At 39.5% G+C, this 19,379-nt stretch overlaps 3 long non-coding RNA genes across 3 annotated transcripts; 1 reads left to right on the forward strand and 2 right to left on the reverse strand.

Moving 5' to 3' along the window:
* Positions 1–7,460: 7,460 nt before the first annotated feature.
* LOC138569088 (uncharacterized) lies at positions 7,461–8,257 on the reverse strand. Its single transcript, XR_011303117.1, has 3 exons — positions 8,162–8,257; positions 7,929–8,026; positions 7,461–7,833 (listed from the first exon to the last, which is right to left on the reverse strand). It is a non-coding gene; the product is annotated as an uncharacterized lncRNA (long non-coding RNA).
* Positions 8,258–12,282: 4,025 nt separating this feature from the next.
* LOC138569089 (uncharacterized) lies at positions 12,283–13,638 on the reverse strand. The gene is made up of 4 exons (XR_011303118.1): positions 12,970–13,638; positions 12,781–12,884; positions 12,548–12,645; positions 12,283–12,452 (listed from the first exon to the last, which is right to left on the reverse strand). It is a non-coding gene; the product is annotated as an uncharacterized lncRNA (long non-coding RNA).
* A 3,459-nt stretch (positions 13,639–17,097) lies between these two features.
* On the forward strand, positions 17,098–18,707 carry LOC138569090 (uncharacterized). The gene is made up of 4 exons (XR_011303119.1): positions 17,098–17,766; positions 17,852–17,955; positions 18,091–18,188; positions 18,284–18,707. It is a non-coding gene; the product is annotated as an uncharacterized lncRNA (long non-coding RNA).
* Positions 18,708–19,379: the final 672 nt, after the last annotated feature.

Raw genomic sequence — 19,379 nt, forward strand, 5'->3', positions numbered from 1 at the left:
GATGGGACGCCCAGGAACTGTCTTGGTTTGCGCGCATAATGGCCCTTAAGATGATGCTGTTACCCCACATATTGTACGTGGTTAGTTCCCTCCCAGTTGAAATTCCCCCTAAGATGAGTAAGGCTCTGCAAAAAGAAGAAGTCGCCTTTGTGTGGCACGGCAAAAAATGTAGAATACAAAAAATTGTCCTGACCAGACCACCCTTACTGGGAGGACTCAGGGCCCTGATCTCGAGAGATACATTCTGGCAGCCCAAATAGCTCCGATGTTGAAATGGCTGGGAGGGAACGCACTAAAAGGCTGAATGGGAAAGAGCAAGGAGTCACAAACATCCCACTAGGAACACTACACGCGCTACGGACTGGGCCCAGGGGGGCAGAAGGACAACTACTGGAAGCTACCCGAGTATCACTGAGGGGATGGGATAAAGCGCTCAAAAAAGTGCATATCGCACCAAGTTTAGGACCCTTCACCCGAATGGCACACAACCTAGATTTTACCCTGGGCATGAGGGGCGGGATTTGGGAAAACCGGGGACAAGCTCAGTCGATCCATTTGAGAGATTTCTTTCAGGAGGGTACCCCTTTAGTATTTGAAGACTGTAAGCAGAAATTCGGAATAGGAGAAAAAGAAAGATATGCAAACATACAAATAAGATATTGGATCTCTCAGAAGGAGGTTAAAAAAGTGGCCACTAGAGCCCCGGTGGGACTAGAGCTCACCCTGCAGGAGGGTGTACCCTCGAAAGCACTAGCAAAAATGTACAGATTAATAGATAGGGCACTAATCGAGGACAACATTTCATACAAAGACAAATAGGAGAGGGATTTGGGCACCCCCATCACGGAGGAGGAATGGGGACAAATATGGAAGAGGGCCCATAAAACCTCCAAGTGCATGGCCGTCAAGGAGACTGCATACACAATATGCACCAGGTGGTACCTAACCCCACACAGGGTCCACAAAATGAATCCCTCATACCCTGCAACTGCTGGAAGCAATGTGGAAACGGGTGAGACTTGTATCACATGTGGTAGACCTGTCATAAGGCTGTGATGTATTGGAAAGAGGTTTTGGGACATATAAAAGAAATTACAGGGAGACGACTCCCATGGGACCCCTAGGTAATACTGTTGGGAGCTGATGTTGAAGGAATATATGCAGTGACAGGAAATAATGCCGCCCTCATCACCCAATTATTAATGGCAGCCAGGATGACCCTGGCCCAAAGCTGGAAAAACCCAGAGGGTCCGGTGACAGCATGCTGGTGGGTCAAAATATGGACCATATTAGCAATGGAAAAATGATACAGTTATCCTAGATAGAAATGAATATTAATAAAACCAGAATAATGATCATTGGCAGAAAGGGAATAAGTGCACAGAAGTGTGTATGGAAATTGAATGCTAAACTGGCACTTATGAGTGATGACTGGATGTAGACTTGCCAGCACCATTTTAGAAAACTCAATTTATCCTGAGAACCTGGGAAATGTCATCTTATTAAAACTTTTATTTCTGCTAAAGTTGGTTGTTAAAGATGTATAATACTAGTATGGTACCCTGTATTTCATATGGATTAGAAGTCTTCATAGAAAAGGAAATATCCCGGATAAAACATCTTGACAGATAAATCTGGCGTAATACTCTGGGTCAGCCCCATTCTATCCCAGTAGAAGCTATATGTTTTAAATTAGGTATTACTTCTATAATGATATTGTGGAAAATTGCCAGAAGTTTATTTTATCTGAAAATGATTAATATGGAGGGGAATGGTACTTTGGTGCTGGGCCTATTTTCTAGTTTAGATTTTAAAAAAAGAAAAATGACTTAAGCTCTAGATCAACTAGCTAATTAAATTAAAATGTTGATCAACATTGCCCTTGCTCTCAGGGAATTGAAAAAATATGCGATTGTGTGGAATAGGAGTGAGCTTATTCGGTATTTGGCAGGGAAAAAGAAGTTCAAAGATTACATAAAACAAAGGTTTTATTTTCCTGCCTCTTTCAATTATTTGTTGAAAACCCACACTCAAAATCTGTCTGCATTGATCGTGCAACTCTGTTTCATTGCCTTGCACACTATGGATAATCTTGGGGCATGGGCGAAGATCCCACGGGATTGGAGACTATGCTGATTGTGCAAGAAAGAAATTGAAACAATGCAACCTGTTTTAACTAGGCTACAGTAAATTTGTGGTTAACATGGAGAATATTTCCAAAGATCAATTCTGGGCACAAATTTACTCAGGGTCACCTTTGATTGTTGCTGCCTTTTATGTATGGAAAGAATTTGAACTCTTGATTGAGTCAGTGTAATAAGATGTAAGTGTTCATATTTTGGTAATTTTATAATTTTAGGGAAATTTTGTAAAGGACATTTTGATAAATATTGTTAATAAGGAATTAAGTAATGAATTGTTTGGTAATATTGTTATGGGTTTTAATGACTGTATTATGTCTTTTCTTTCATGGTTGATGCATCTGTATTTAATTTTGCGTGAAGGTTCTATTGTTTAACCAGAACACGCAATGAAAAAATTGAGAAATGCAACAATCTGTCCTGAGATAGAAGGAGGACAGAGGACAATGAGTTACATAATTGCTGAGGGTTCACTAAACCAGAACTAGTTTTTCACTTCCCGAGAATTTAGATGAAGCGTATTTATTGAAAAGTGTGCACATAAATGGGAGAAATATCAGGTACCCAACCAGAGTAAGTCTTATGATTTTAAAAACCTTGTTCATCTATCCAGTGATACAAATTCAACACCTAGTGAAGTGATGTAGACCCCTTGTGCACACATGAGTTAAAAATCCTTAGGTAAATAGTGAAAGACATATTATCACAAATATTCGTTACGAGAGAAATTGTATGTAAGTGGAAAAACTCTGTTTCTGAATTACACGATAGGATTCCATCTCTGACAGGACCAATTAACAGTTTCAATGCTGTGATAATGGAAGATAGGGTGCAATTAAGGTCACACTTGAACATGTTGACAACCCCCCAAAAACTATCAGTGCCACAAATCAAGTAGTTACTATTAGAAATAAGGACATTATAACCCACCAAAAGATTCAAGATAATTATAATTATAATTGTTCTCTTATAACACGCTTAATACCAGAGACTGGTTTGTAAGCACGGGACCGATATTTGAACCTGTGTTGCGCTGCGTTTTCTTGCTTTCAGGGTGAACGTGTTGCCCCTCAGCTGCCCCCCCCTCCCCTGAGTAACAACCCTGGACTCTGAATCCGTGCTATTAAACATCCTGGAGAGGCAAGCTAGATTACACAATCCACAGTCTAAAATAAGTCAGAAAAAGCCTCAAAAGAATAAATATGAATAAAAGGCTATAATGGACAACAGAAGTACAGAGAAGCCATAGGGGCTTAGAAATGGTAAAAAGATGGAACTTTGGTATTTCCCCCCAACAATGTACTTTATCTGGTGGGTGGCCCAAACATTAAGGTGGGTACAATTGAGAGAGGTGATTTCCTCTTGATCAAAAGCGTAGACTGATTGTGCCAGAGGGGAAGAGCCCATTAGTTGGGGGCCACGGGATTGGGGTGGGGCTAAATACTGTGGTGCCACAAATCATGAGTTTGGTTTTGATTGGGTTGACTTTCATTCTGCTTGTCATCATTCATGAGTCACCATGCACGAGGCACGTGGTAAAATCAGGCCAATTTGATGTTGAGTTATTTGTAAACTTGTAGATTATTTGGCTCTCATCTTCATTCATAGAACATGTGAGGCCTACATTAATGGTAAATTCCAACAGGGGGCACCAAGTAGGTATTGCAAAGGAACAGCAAAAGACTGGATCCTTGGCATATGACATAGCCGACATACCATGACCCATGATGTATCATGCCATTATCTGTCATGTCATGATAGGTCATATACTGACTAGGACTATATTGAGGTTGTCAGAAGTTTACATATGGTCCTGAAAGTTGTGGAGCCAGCGCAGCAACTAGATGTATGCTACCTTTAGCACTGCCGCAATGAAAGGTTCTGCATGAGTATTAGGCAAATACCACATTAGCACTGGGTGTTAATTCCAGAGCTAATATTGGTGCAAATGTTGTCATTGCCCCAGGATTCAAGCCAGCAATATTTGGTCAGTGTGCTGAGGTTACAAATAGCAGTGTTAACCAATTCATGCTAGCGTGAAGACAGGAGTTGTGCTCGTGATTCCAATTGTGGAAATACTCACATTCTGCCAGAGCAAAACCGATCACCAATCTAAATTCAGTAATTTCACTCAGGACCGGCCCTAGGATTTGCAGAGCTCTGGGCGGCAAAAGATGCGTGGACTCCCCTAATTTGCAAATGTTGTGACGTCACAGAACATTACTTCAAAGAATGAGTCTTTAAAACCCCAGTGGATTATGTGAATTTACATTCAAAGAAATTGCCCGGGGAGACCACCATGGGGCGCGATCCAGCATGGCCGCGTCATAGAGGAGCTCTGCCCACCACGGTCCCCATGCAGACACTTTTTCGTAAATTATTTGCGGGAAACGGGCAGTGGAGGGCCCGGTTCTAAGGAGGCTGAAAGAAGCAACGTCTTGATGGGCTATAGTTGATCGCGGCACAGCACTGGCTCATACACTGTTGAAGGCGGAATGTGGGACTAGGCACTAAAGTCCCTGAGGCAGAGCGATTTCGTGCAGTATCTGGGACTACAGCAGAGTCACCAGGACGGCCAACCTGAGATCCGGGGTGGAAAACCTGACACCGCCGTGGCCCGACGTGGTGGAGGGGCAGCTCTGGTGGGAACAGCTACGTTTTGGTGAGGCTGGCGCTGCAAGGATGTGACTGCGCCCTGGATTGTTTCTCGGGGTGAGCCAGTCCAGGCCCGATCCTGTGTGCATGGGGCCCGGCAATAGCAGTGAGCCGACGGGGGCCCAGTTAAAGGTAGACTTTTTGGTGGAGCTAGCCGGGGGCGGTGATCTGAGTCTGAGTGCTGATCTGAGTGCTGGAGTGGAGGGGTCTGCTTCCTTGGCCCCACAAATATTGAAGCACTCGATTAGTCCACCACAATGAAGTAAGGAAAGGAGTAATTTGTCGGATAGGTGGAAAATGTATTCTTGGCCGCTAGATGGGTATATAGTAAATGGTATTATATTGCATTGTATTAGAATGTTGTGTCTGAAGTAATTGATTGCGATTTGTAATGAACTAAGAGTCTTGAGATATATGATTAAAAATGTGTTAAGTTTTTAATAAACTATAAACACAAAAATAAATACGCTGAAAAATGGCTAGTCTAGCTGCAGCAAAATGCTAGTCTAGACCATTAATAAGACTTATGATGCTTACTTCATTATAGATGCCCAGAAGAATATGCCATGACAAAGTAAGAAATGCTAGACTGGCTGCACCCAAATGTCAGTCTAGCCAGGTAATAACACTTATCATGCTTACTTTATTATAGATGCCCTGTAAAAATGTCATGCCACAATAAAAGAATTCTAGACTCGCTGTACCAAAGTGTGAGTCTAGCCACCAATAACACATAGCATGCCTGCTTTATCATGGATGCCCATTACGTGATAGTGCACCCCCCTCCTGCCCCACCCTCCCCACATGTCTCCTATGCCTCCCACTCACCTCCTCCAACCCCAAAATCAGCCCCTTGGCCCAGCATTACCTCCACATCCCTCTTCCTCGTTCCATTACTTATTTTATGTATGAGGCAAGCTGCTTCACAGGCAAATACCGGAACGACGAAGAGTAGGACTATTACTAATGAAGATTACTGGTAAGTAATCTATGCATTGAACACAAGCACACACATTAACACACCATTCACATGCTCATTTACACTGCACCCATCCACCATCACTCACACACCCAGCCACCCATAGATCATGCACTCCCACACATTACACATAAAAGGTACACACACACACATCCTTTCATGCACGGACGCATGCACACACATTTTACCTTTTCCTGAATTGGTTGCTGCTCTCTGCAGGCAGGCCTCTCTGGCTACTGTGCTCCTCGCACGCAAGAAACCAGCTCTAGTTCCTGGCATGTGCGCAGCCGGGGAGCCAGAGTCCTTCCATGTCCGGGGTGGGGGGGGGGGTTGAAGGGTGTTCTGGGCAGTTGATCTTTTCTCTCTGTGCAGATGCCTGGGCTTGGAGTTTCAGAATATGAGGTAATTTGATAACTGCACAGCTAGTAATGACATGCTAAGTAGGTTTGTGGGAAACTAGCAATTGTGGGCTAACTGAGCATGTAATGATATTCTAGCTATTTTAAAATATATAATTTTATGAGGCTGTCTATGCATTGGGAACAACAACGCACAGCTAACCACAGCTATCCATTACCTGAGATGCATAGCCTCCATTTCTAAAGGGTTGTATGGGTCTCCTCACATGAAAGAGGAAACATTAGATTTGGAAATGAGAAGCAAGAGAAAAATAGTACTGCAATGAATTGATAGACGTCACATAAAAATCCTGATGTTTTCCGAATTGGTATATATAGGTTATAGTTACAAAGCCTTTAATGTTAGTGTGAATGTTGAGAAATATGAAATGATGAGAAAGCCAAGTTTGCAGTATACTTAGTTACCCAAGCATACAATGCTGTATCACATATATTTGCCAAACATGAAGCTCTATTGTCATTCAGATGTTTCCAAAATGTGTTTTAACATTATGCAAAGCAGCCAGGAACCCTCATTGGACCCCTTCATCTTTGCTTATAGGGCTATAAGGAGTAGTTTAGGGTGCACCACACTGCACTTGTAATTATAACATTCTATCAAAAAATAATGTATGTGTTTACTCTAACTTTTGATAATGTGCTTTCTTAGTAAGACAAGCGTGGGTATGTTTATTGACTACTACATGTACAGGAAGTGATTATTAGAAATTAGCATTGTAACTTTAAAAAAAGGAAAGAATGCACACAATTTTGACCCTCGAAGTGTCCTTCTTTTTTAGAATGGGTCACACTTAGGTTAAAACCAATGGTCTCTTTTCTTTAGTGAGCACAAAGGCAATATTTAGGGCCTGATTCATGGAAGTGTTTTATAATTGCGCAATCCCATAGGAATATGTTCCATGAATCAGGCCCTTAATCTTGTGTGCTGGTTACTGATTGGTTGGTAAAGAAGCTGAACGTCCACATGCGTTACAGTATGCAAAAACACCAACAATTAACAAACAATAGATCATTTAAAACAAATGATTGTATACCCTTGAGCCTGGTCGTCTGGTCACTTATAAGGTCTGGGGGAAAAACAATGAGGAGATCCCAAACGTCCACAAATGTGGAATCCTACCTTAAATTTGGGAGAGTTAAAGGATTAGCAATATAAGGAAGGTAGGAAAAGGGAATTGTCAACAGTCACTTATTCTCTAAGTGATAAATTCACATTTAGAAAAGATATAAAAAAAACTTTAATAGTAATTATTTTAAGTTAAACATTGTACATATATAGATACACAAAAAATTTCATTTTCAAACACTCTAAAATGCATGCATGGTCAAAACCTTTACAAAGACTAATTAAGACTCGTAGTTCTAAAAAAATTAGGAGCATATGGTGGTCTAGCTGTTAGTATTTAACCTAAGCTTTGGGTCCTGTAGTTTATCGTAGGGTATTAGATCTTGTTAGATCTCTAGCTATTTCTGTGCAATCTAGTTAGACTCATAGATTGCCAACTCAACATGTTTCAGTCCTCTATATCGGGTGTAGGGACTTTCTTCAGGAGTAGTCTTAAACATCCATATTGAGTGATCAGTCAGGTTGTCTGGAATCTTCTTTAGATGAAGAGTCTTTAGTTAAAAAGAGAGGTGACTGTTGACAAAACCAGAAAACCAGAGTCAGTATTATATAGTATTCTGGTAACACAATTTAGGGTGTTATGAAGCGGAATTAGATAGATAAATTACCTTTCCGTTCTTGTGTAGGGGCTCCCTTTGTTGGTAGAGATAAATCCACATATGTTGGACACGTTCTCTTGGGGGAATATGTATTATTCCTTAGGTACCTGAAATAGGTTAAATAAGGGAGTCATTAGATCCGTTTTTCTCTTTGGGTCGGGATTAGCCAAAGTCCTAAATAAACAACCTAATGTTGATTAGTAGCCATGATGTAATTGGCGTATATTGCCTTTCATTCCTACCTTTTCAGGCGTGGGTAGGGTATTTCTTTCTAGTCTCTACCGGACGCTTGGAAAGTCGTCGCTGCGGGGCGGGCCATTTGATTTTCAAAACTCGTGTGCAGCGTCTAGAGGGTCAAAAGTACCTATTAGTTATGCCGTTGTGTCAAATGTTATAATGCGGAAACCTGTTGTTATTATAAAACTGTTTACCTTTGTTTCGCGGCAAAATTGCGTGTTTGTGCCCTTTCCTGGTCAATCCCTTGTTCCTAACTTGCGAAGGGTGTTCTCCTGGGCGGTCTGGTTGATGAGCCGCCGAACGTCTGTTGGTGCCGTTGGGAAACCTGAGTAGGCTGCCATGTTGGGTGTATAAATACATGAGTGCCTGGTTCTCTGTGTTAGTCCTTCTTTTGTGGTGTTGTAACGTCCTACGAGGATAGCTGGCTAGTGTCTTATTTTACTGGCAATCAGGTTCGGTGTAGTGAGAAACATTAGTAGATCTCTAGCAAAGCAGTTCTATTGGATGTCGTTTTTTCAAATAATTCAGAAATGAGTATTTAGATTTTAAGCCATTCAATGGACTCGTTAAGTCCTTTCTTATCACTTTGTGTTATAAAGATGAGTCTTTGTTCTTTTTTAAGAAGAATTCTACTTTTAGTATGGTGATCGTTCCCTTTGATCATTAGCAATACGGTCCATTTGAAATCTTCGTATCCGTGTTTGGCTTCTGAAAAATGTTTTACTAGAGGGGCATTTACTGTTTTGTTCTTAAGACAGCTTTTGTGTTCTTGCATTCTTACTTTTACTTTTCTGTTTGTTTTTCCTATATAATGTTTGTTGCAGGGACAGGTAATCATATAGAGGACATATTCCGAATTACAATTTGTGAACTTTTTTTGTTTCCACATTTCTGGTAGTCCTATATCTACTTCTTTAGTTTTTTGTGTTTGTTTACACATCATACATTGACCGCATGGATAATGGCCCACAATTGGGTCGTTGCCCCAAATTTGTGTGAGGCTTGGCGTAGAGGGTCTAATAGTCTTTAGTTTGCTATTGCTCACTCTGTTACCTATAGTGGCTGATTTTTTATATGCAAACATAGGTATTGGTATTGATGAATTGCCCTTTTCAAAGATTTTCCATTGTTTCTTAACTATTTGATTGATTTTGAGACTCAAATTAGTGAAGGTATTCACACATACAAGGCGATCGTTGGTAGGTTGTTTACACTTATCTTCCAATAAGGCGTCGCGGTTGTTATTGAATGCTCTCTTTGCGGATTTCCTCACCAGTTTTTTAGGATACCCTCTTTGTCTAAGTTTTGCAGCTAGGTTCTCGGCTTCTTTTTCAAATGCTGGTTTTTGGCTGCTATTCCTTTTTAGACGTAAAAATTGGCCATAGGGTAAATTGTCTCTTAAATGTTTAACGTGATGGCTTTCGTAATGTAACAGGGAATTTTTCTCTGTGGGTTTGTGGAAAGGTTTCACTAGTAGTCGGCCTTCTTCATGATAGATAGTAAGGTCTAAGAAGTCGATCGAGTGTTTTTGAATGTTGATAGTAAACTGCAGATGTCGATTGCAGCTATTAAGCCAGTTGAGGAATTCTTCAGCTTTTTCTGCTGTTCCTGTCCAGACCATAAGTATATCATCAATATACCTTGCCCACGATTGAATATTGTCTTTAAATGGGTTTGTCATGTAAATGTATTGTTTTTCGAAAAATTCGACAAACAGATTTGCTAGGCTGGGGGCCATAGTGGCTCCCATTGCTGTGCCCTCAACCTGTTGGTAAAAGGTTTCGTGAAATTCAAAATAATTTCGTGTCAGTGCAAGTTCTATGCACCAAAGGATGAATGAACTTGGTACAGGGTCGTTGTCTAGTCTGTTGAGTAGAATTTCGCTTATTGTTTCTAATGTGGCTTGTTGTGAAATATTAGTGTATAAAGAAACAATGTCTAACCCTATTAAGTAGGAATTCTCAGGGTTATATGGTAGATTTTCATACTTAATTATCACGTCTTTGGTGTCTTTTAAGTATGATTTCATTTTAACCACGTAGTCTTTCAGATAGTGGTCCGCGAATTTAGAAAGAGGTTCCAAAATGGGTTTAATACCCGAAACTATAGGCCTACCCGGTGGATTAATTAGTGACTTATGTATTTTGGGTAGGCAGTAGAATTTTGGTACGCTGGGTTCTGGATTGTTTAAAAATGCCCATTCTTGTTTGCTGATCCAGTTCCTTTCTAGAGCTTTGGTGGTCTTCAGTTCTATCATTTGTTGTAAATCTTTAGTGGGATCCTTACTTAGTTTTTTGTAATAGTTTCCATTTGCTAGTTGTTTTTGACATTCTGCAATATAGTCGTTCTTATTGAGCATTACGATCGCTCCGCCTTTATCAGCTCTCTTGATGATAATTTTGTCATTAATCGCTAGTGATTCCATGGCTAGTCTTTCTTGTGTCGTTAGATTATGGTACATTGGTATATTCTGTAGTTCTAACTTGGTAACATCTGCCAGGACTTTCTTCTCAAAAATTATTGATTCTGGAGAATAAGTGTAAGTTGGTGGACAGAAGGTAGAAGGATTCCTTAGGCCTGAATGGTTCACTGTATTAGGTTCTTTTGGTATGGCTGGTTCTGTGGCGAAAAACTCTTTAAGTCTAATCTTACGCATGAATTTAAAGAATTCTATGCGGAACTGGAAAGGGTCGTGTTTATTAGAGAATACAAACCCTAAACCTTTCTCCAAAAGTTGTTTTTCAGTGTTGGTTGGTTCATAAGTAGATAGATTGACTAAAAGTTGTTGCCGCTTCGGAGGTATCTCTGGTCTCCGTTCCGATTGCCCCTGTTGGGGCCTTTGTATAAAAAAGGTTGTGTGCTTGGATTCCCTCTTCTTTGTCTATAGTTCGGGTTTCCTCTTCCTCTAGTTGGTGGATTACCGGAAGGGCCTGGGTTGGTATTATCTGGGTCATTACTGGAGTTACTCGAACTATATGATGTAGCTCTAAATCTAACTCGTCTATTTTGGCGTGGCTGGCCATATGTAGGTATTGCTTGTGTTTTATATCCATCTTTAGTGTAGGGGTATGCTTTCTCATGTGAGTAGTTGGCAAGGTCTTTTTTAAGTCTTTGTATTCTTTCTAAGGTGTTTGTTTGTTTGAAATCTTTCATTTCTTTGTCGATTTCTTCTATTCTTTTCTTTAATGCATCTAGAGCGATCAGTTTTTTAATGTCGTCTTCTAATTTTTTAAGGTCGATCTCTATTTTGCTTGTGGTTTCTTTGGCTGTGTCTATTATGAGTATAAGCCAGTCTCTCCCGCAGCGATTCGCAATATAGCTCCATTGTAATACGAATTTAGGGTTATCTAGAAATAGTCGTGGTTCATTTGGTACAGTTAACCCTTGTGGTAGGGCCTTGTTTTTAAGATATTCTAGCATTATGGCTCCATGTAGTTCTGTTCTGATCAGTCTTTTACGTAATTGGATTATTTCATCCCAATCGTTAAGTTTGTCACTATTTTCTTCTAATTCGCTATTGTTAATGATTGAGACGGCATTCATAAGTGCCGTGGCATAATCATCGCTATAAGCGAGTAGTCTTTCGTCTGTCATTTTGAACAGAGCTAAAGAGGTGTATATCTTAGGTATTTAGTAAAGTCAGTAGGCTCTGGGGTCCCTCTCACACAGAGGAAAGAACGGATCACTACACTGAGTGAGTCTCCGTGACTAATTAGCCACTATAGAAGAGGGAAAAACAATGAGGAGATCCCAAACGTCCACAAATGTGGAATCCTACCTTAAATTTGGGAGAGTTAAAGGATTAGCAATATAAGGAAGGTAGGAAAAGGGAATTGTCAACAGTCACTTATTCTCTAAGTGATAAATTCACATTTAGAAAAGATATAAAAAAACTTTAATAGTAATTATTTTAAGTTAAACATTGTACATATATAGATACACAAAAAATTTCATTTTCAAACACTCTAAAATGCATGCATGGTCAAAACCTTTACAAAGACTAATTAAGACTCGTAGTTCTAAAAAAATTAGGAGCATATGGTGGTCTAGCTGTTAGTATTTAACCTAAGCTTTGGGTCCTGTAGTTTATCGTAGGGTATTAGATCTTGTTGGATCTCTAGCTATTTCTGTGCAATCTAGTTAGACTCATAGATTGCCAACTCAACATGTTTCAGTCCTCTATATCGGGTGTAGGGACTTTCTTCAGGAGTAGTCTTAAACATCCATATTGAGTGATCAGTCAGGTTGTCTGGAATCTTCTTTAGATGAAGAGTCTTTAGTTAAAAAGAGAGGTGACTGTTGACAAAACCAGAAAACCAGAGTCAGTATTATATAGTATTCTGGTAACACAATTTAGGGTGTTATGAAGCGGAATTAGATAGATAAATTACCTTTCCGTTCTTGTGTAGGGGCTCCCTTTGTTGGTAGAGATAAATCCACATATGTTGGACACGTTCTCTTGGGGGAATATGTATTATTCCTTAGGTACCTGAAATAGGTTAAATAAGGGAGTCATTAGATCCGTTTTTCTCTTTGGGTCGGGATTAGCCAAAGTCCTAAATAAACAACCTAATGTTGATTAGTAGCCATGATGTAATTGGCGTATATTGCCTTTCATTCCTACCTTTTCAGGCGTGGGTAGGGTATTTCTTTCTAGTCTCTACCGGACGCTTGGAAAGTCGTCGCTGCGGGGCGGGCCATTTGATTTTCAAAACTCGTGTGCGGCGTCTAGAGGGTCAAAAGTACCTATTAGTTATGCCGTTGTGTCAAATGTTATAATGCGGAAACCTGTTGTTATTATAAAACTGTTTACCTTTGTTTCGCGGCAAAATTGCGTGTTTGTGCCCTTTCCTGGTCAATCCCTTGTTCCTAACTTGCGAAGGGTGTTCTCCTGGGCGGTCTGGTTGATGAGCCGCCGAACGTCTGTTGGTGCCGTTGGGAAACCTGAGTAGGCTGCCATGTTGGGTGTATAAATACATGAGTGCCTGGTTCTCTGTGTTAGTCCTTCTTTTGTGGTGTTGTAACGTCCTACGAGGATAGCTGGCTAGTGTCTTATTTTACTGGCAATCAGGTTCGGTGTAGTGAGAAACATTAGTAGATCTCTAGCAAAGTAGTTCTATTGGATGTCGTTTTTTCAAATAATTCAGAAATGAGTATTTAGATTTTAAGCCATTCAATGGACTCGTTAAGTCCTTTCTTATCACTTTGTGTTATAAAGATGAGTCTTTGTTCTTTTTTAAGAAGAATTCTACTTTTAGTATGGTGATCGTTCCCTTTGATCATTAGCAATACGGTCCATTTGAAATCTTCGTATCCGTGTTTGGCTTCTGAAAAATGTTTTACTAGAGGGGCATTTACTGTTTTGTTCTTAAGACAGCTTTTGTGTTCTTGCATTCTTACTTTTACTTTTCTGTTTGTTTTTCCTATATAATGTTTGTTGCAGGGACAGGTAATCATATAGAGGACATATTCCGAATTACAATTTGTGAACTTTTTTTGTTTCCACATTTCTGGTAGTCCTATATCTACTTCTTTAGTTTTTTGTGTTTGTTTACACATCATACATTGACCGCATGGATAATGGCCCACAATTGGGTCGTTGCCCCAAATTTGTGTGAGGCTTGGCGTAGAGGGTCTAATAGTCTTTAGTTTGCTATTGCTCACTCTGTTACCTATAGTGGCTGATTTTTTATATGCAAACATAGGTATTGGTATTGATGAATTGCCCTTTTCAAAGATTTTCCATTGTTTCTTAACTATTTGATTGATTTTGAGACTCAAATTAGTGAAGGTATTCACACATACAAGGCGATCGTTGGTAGGTTGTTTACACTTATCTTCCAATAAGGCGTCGCGGTTGTTATTGAATGCTCTCTTTGCGGATTTCCTCACCAGTTTTTTAGGATACCCTCTTTGTCTAAGTTTTGCAGCTAGGTTCTCGGCTTCTTTTTCAAATGCTGGTTTTTGGCTGCTATTCCTTTTTAGACGTAAAAATTGGCCATAGGGTAAATTGTCTCTTAAATGTTTAACGTGATGGCTTTCGTAATGTAACAGGGAATTTTTCTCTGTGGGTTTGTGGAAAGGTTTCACTAGTAGTCGGCCTTCTTCATGATAGATAGTAAGGTCTAAGAAGTCGATCGAGTGTTTTTGAATGTTGATAGTAAACTGCAGATGTCGATTGCAGCTATTAAGCCAGTTGAGGAATTCTTCAGCTTTTTCTGCTGTTCCTGTCCAGACCATAAGTATATCATCAATATACCTTGCCCACGATTGAATATTGTCTTTAAATGGGTTTGTCATGTAAATGTATTGTTTTTCGAAAAATTCGACAAACAGATTTGCTAGGCTGGGGGCCATAGTGGCTCCCATTGCTGTGCCCTCAACCTGTTGGTAAAAGGTTTCGTGAAATTCAAAATAATTTCGTGTCAGTGCAAGTTCTATGCACCAAAGGATGAATGAACTTGGTACAGGGTCGTTGTCTAGTCTGTTGAGTAGAATTTCGCTTATTGTTTCTAATGTGGCTTGTTGTGAAATATTAGTGTATAAAGAAACAATGTCTAACCCTATTAAGTAGGAATTCTCAGGGTTATATGGTAGATTTTCATACTTAATTATCACGTCTTTGGTGTCTTTTAAGTATGATTTCATTTTAACCACGTAGTCTTTCAGATAGTGGTCCGCGAATTTAGAAAGAGGTTCCAAAATGGAATTAATACCCGAAACTATAGGCCTACCCGGTGGATTAATTAGTGACTTATGTATTTTGGGTAGGCAGTAGAATTTTGGTACGCTGGGTTCTGGATTGTTTAAAAATGCCCATTCTTGTTTGCTGATCCAGTTCCTTTCTAGAGCTTTGGTGGTCTTCAGTTCTATCATTTGTTGTAAATCTTTAGTGGGATCCTTACTTAGTTTTTTGTAATAGTTTCCATTTGCTAGTTGTTTTTGACATTCTGCAATATAGTCGTTCTTATTGAGCATTACGATCGCTCCGCCTTTATCAGCTCTCTTGATGATAATTTTGTCATTAATCGCTAGTGATTCCATGGCTAGTCTTTCTTGTGTCGTTAGATTATGGTACATTGGTATATTCTGTAGTTCTAACTTGGTAACATCTGCCAGGACTTTCTTCTCAAAAATTATTGATTCTGGAGAATAAGTGTAAGTTGGTGGACAGAAGGTAGAAGGATTCCTTAGGCCTGAATGGTTCACTGTATTAGGTTCTTTTGGTATGGCTGGTTCTGTGGCGAAAAACTCTTTAAGTCTAATCTTACGCATGAATTTAAAGAATTCTATGCGGAACTGGAAAGGGTCGTGTTTATTAGAGAATACAAACCCTAAACCTTTCTCCAAAAGTTGTTTTTCAGTGTTGGTTGGTTCATAAGTAGATAGATTGACTAAAAGTTGTTGCCGCTTCGGAGGTATCTCTGGTCTCCGTTCCGATTGCCCCTGTTGGGGCCTTTGTATAAAAAAGGTTGTGTGCTTGGATTCCCTCTTCTTTGTCTATAGTTCGGGTTTCCTCTTCCTCTAGTTGGTGGATTACCGGAAGGGCCTGGGTTGGTATTATCTGGGTCATTACTGGAGTTACTCGAACTATATGATGTAGCTCTAAATCTAACTCGTCTATTTTGGCGTGGCTGGCCATATGTAGGTATTGCTTGTGTTTTATATCCATCTTTAGTGTAGGGGTATGCTTTCTCATGTGAGTAGTTGGCAAGGTCTTTTTGGAACCTCTTTCTAAATTCGCGGACCACTATCTGAAAAACTACGTGGTTAAAATGAAATCATACTTAAAAGACACCAAAGACGTGATAATTAAGTATGAAAATCTACCATATAACCCTGAGAATTCCTACTTAATAGGGTTAGACATTGTTTCTTTATACACTAATATTTCACAACAAGCCACATTAGAAACAATAAGCGAAATTCTACTCAACAGACTAGACAACGACCCTGTACCAAGTTCATTCATCCTTTGGTGCATAGAACTTGCACTGACACGAAATTATTTTGAATTTCACGAAACCTTTTACCAACAGGTTGAGGGCACAGCAATGGGAGCCACTATGGCCCCCAGCCTAGCAAATCTGTTTGTCGAATTTTTCGAAAAACAATACATTTACATGACAAACCCATTTAAAGACAATATTCAATCGTGGGCAAGGTATATTGATGATATACTTATGGTCTGGACAGGAACAGCAGAAAAAGCTGAAGAATTCCTCAACTGGCTTAATAGCTGCAATCGACATCTGCAGTTTACTATCAACATTCAAAAACACTCGATCGACTTCTTAGACCTTACTATCTATCATGAAGAAGGCCGACTACTAGTGAAACCTTTCCACAAACCCACAGAGAAAAATTCCCTGTTACATTACGAAAGCCATCACGTTAAACATTTAAGAGACAATTTACCCTATGGCCAATTTTTACGTCTAAAAAGGAATAGCAGCCAAAAACCAGCATTTGAAAAAGAAGCCGAGAACCTAGCTGCAAAACTTAGACAAAGAGGGTATCCTAAAAAACTGGTGAGGAAATCCGCAAAGAGAGCATTCAATAACAACCGCGACGCCTTATTGGAAGATAAGTGTAAACAACCTACCAACGATCGCCTTGTATGTGTGAATACCTTCACTAATTTGAGTCTCAAAATCAATCAAATAGTTAAGAAACAATGGAAAATCTTTGAAAAGGGCAATTCATCAATACCAATACCTATGTTTGCATATAAAAAATCAGCCACTATAGGTAACAGAGTGAGCAATAGCAAACTAAAGACTATTAGACCCTCTACGCCAAGCCTCACACAAATTTGGGGCAACGACCCAATTGTGGGCCATTATCCATGCGGTCAATGTATGATGTGTAAACAAACACAAAAAACTAAAGAAGTAGATATAGGACTACCAGAAATGTGGAAACAAAAAAAGTTCACAAATTGTAATTCGGAATATGTCCTCTATATGATTACCTGTCCCTGCAACAAACATTATATAGGAAAAACAAACAGAAAAGTAAAAGTAAGAATGCAAGAACACAAAAGCTGTCTTAAGAACAAAACAGTAAATGCCCCTCTAGTAAAACATTTTTCAGAAGCCAAACACGGATACGAAGATTTCAAATGGACCGTATTGCTAATGATCAAAGGGAACGATCACCATACTAAAAGTAGAATTCTTCTTAAAAAAGAACAAAGACTCATCTTTATAACACAAAGTGATAAGAAAGGACTTAACGAGTCCATTGAATGGCTTAAAATCTAAATACTCATTTCTGAATTATTTGAAAAAACGACATCCAATAGAACTACTTTGCTAGAGATCTACTAATGTTTCTCACTACACCGAACCTGATTGCCAGTAAAATAAGACACTAGCCAGCTATCCTCGTAGGACGTTACAACACCACAAAAGAAGGACTAACACAGAGAACCAGGCACTCATGTATTTATACACCCAACATGGCAGCCTACTCAGGTTTCCCAACGGCACCAACAGACGTTCGGCGGCTCATCAACCAGACCGCCCAGGAGAACACCCTTCGCAAGTTAGGAACAAGGGATTGACCAGGAAAGGGCACAAACACGCAATTTTGCCGCGAAACAAAGGTAAACAGTTTTATAATAACAACAGGTTTCCGCATTATAACATTTGACACAACGGCATAACTAATAGGTACTTTTGACCCTCTAGACGCCGCACACGAGTTTTGAAAATCAAATGGCCCGCCCCGCAGCGACGACTTTCCAAGCGTCCGGTAGAGACTAGAAAGAAATACCCTACCCACGCCTGAAAAGGTAGGAATGAAAGGCAATATACGCCAATTACATCATGGCTACTAATCAACATTAGGTTGTTTATTTAGGACTTTGGCTAATCCCGACCCAAAGAGAAAAACGGATCTAATGACTCCCTTATTTAACCTATTTCAGGTACCTAAGGAATAATACATATTCCCCCAAGAGAACGTGTCCAACATATGTGGATTTATCTCTACCAACAAAGGGAGCCCCTACACAAGAACGGAAAGGTAATTTATCTATCTAATTCCGCTTCATAACACCCTAAATTGTGTTACCAGAATACTATATAATACTGACTCTGGTTTTCTGGTTTTGTCAACAGTCACCTCTCTTTTTAACTAAAGACTCTTCATCTAAAGAAGATTCCAGACAACCTGACTGATCACTCAATATGGATGTTTAAGACTACTCCTGAAGAAAGTCCCTACACCCGATATAGAGGACTGAAACATGTTGAGTTGGCAATCTATGAGTCTAACTAGATTGCACAGAAATAGCTAGAGATCTAACAAGATCTAATACCCTACGATAAACTACAGGACCCAAAGCTTAGGTTAAATACTAACAGCTAGACCACCATATGCTCCTAATTTTTTTAGAACTACGAGTCTTAATTAGTCTTTGTAAAGGTTTTGACCATGCATGCATTTTAGAGTGTTTGAAAATGAAATTTTTTGTGTATCTATATATGTACAATGTTTAACTTAAAATAATTACTATTAAAGTTTTTTTATATCTTTTCTAAATGTGAATTTATCACTTAGAGAATAAGTGACTGTTGACAATTCCCTTTTCCTACCTTCCTTATATTGCTAATCCTTTAACTCTCCCAAATTTAAGGTAGGATTCCACATTTGTGGACGTTTGGGATCTCCTCATTGTTTTTCCCTCTTCTATAGTGGCTAATTAGTCACGGAGACTCACTCAGTGTAGTGATCCGTTCTTTCCTCTGTGTGAGAGGGACCCCAGAGCCTACTGACTTTACTAAATACCTGAGATATACACCTCTTTAGCTCTGTTCAAAATGACAGACGAAAGACTACTCGCTTATAGCGATGATTATGCCACGGCACTTATGAATGCCGTCTCAATCATTAACAATAGCGAATTAGAAGAAAATAGTGACAAACTTAACGATTGGGATGAAATAATCCAATTACGTAAAAGACTGATCAGAACAGAACTACATGGAGCCATAATGCTAGAATATCTTAAAAACAAGGCCCTACCACAAGGGTTAACTGTACCAAATGAACCACGACTATTTCTAGATAACCCTAAATTCGTATTACAATGGAGCTATATTGCGAATCGCTGCGGGAGAGACTGGCTTATACTCATAATAGACACAGCCAAAGAAACCACAAGCAAAATAGAGATCGACCTTAAAAAATTAGAAGACGACATTAAAAAACTGA

This window comes from Ambystoma mexicanum, chromosome 2q (genome assembly GCF_040938575.1).
Source record: "Ambystoma mexicanum isolate Mex_15411 chromosome 2q, UKY_AmexF1_1, whole genome shotgun sequence".
NCBI classification, from domain to species: Eukaryota; Metazoa; Chordata; class Amphibia; order Caudata; family Ambystomatidae; genus Ambystoma; species Ambystoma mexicanum.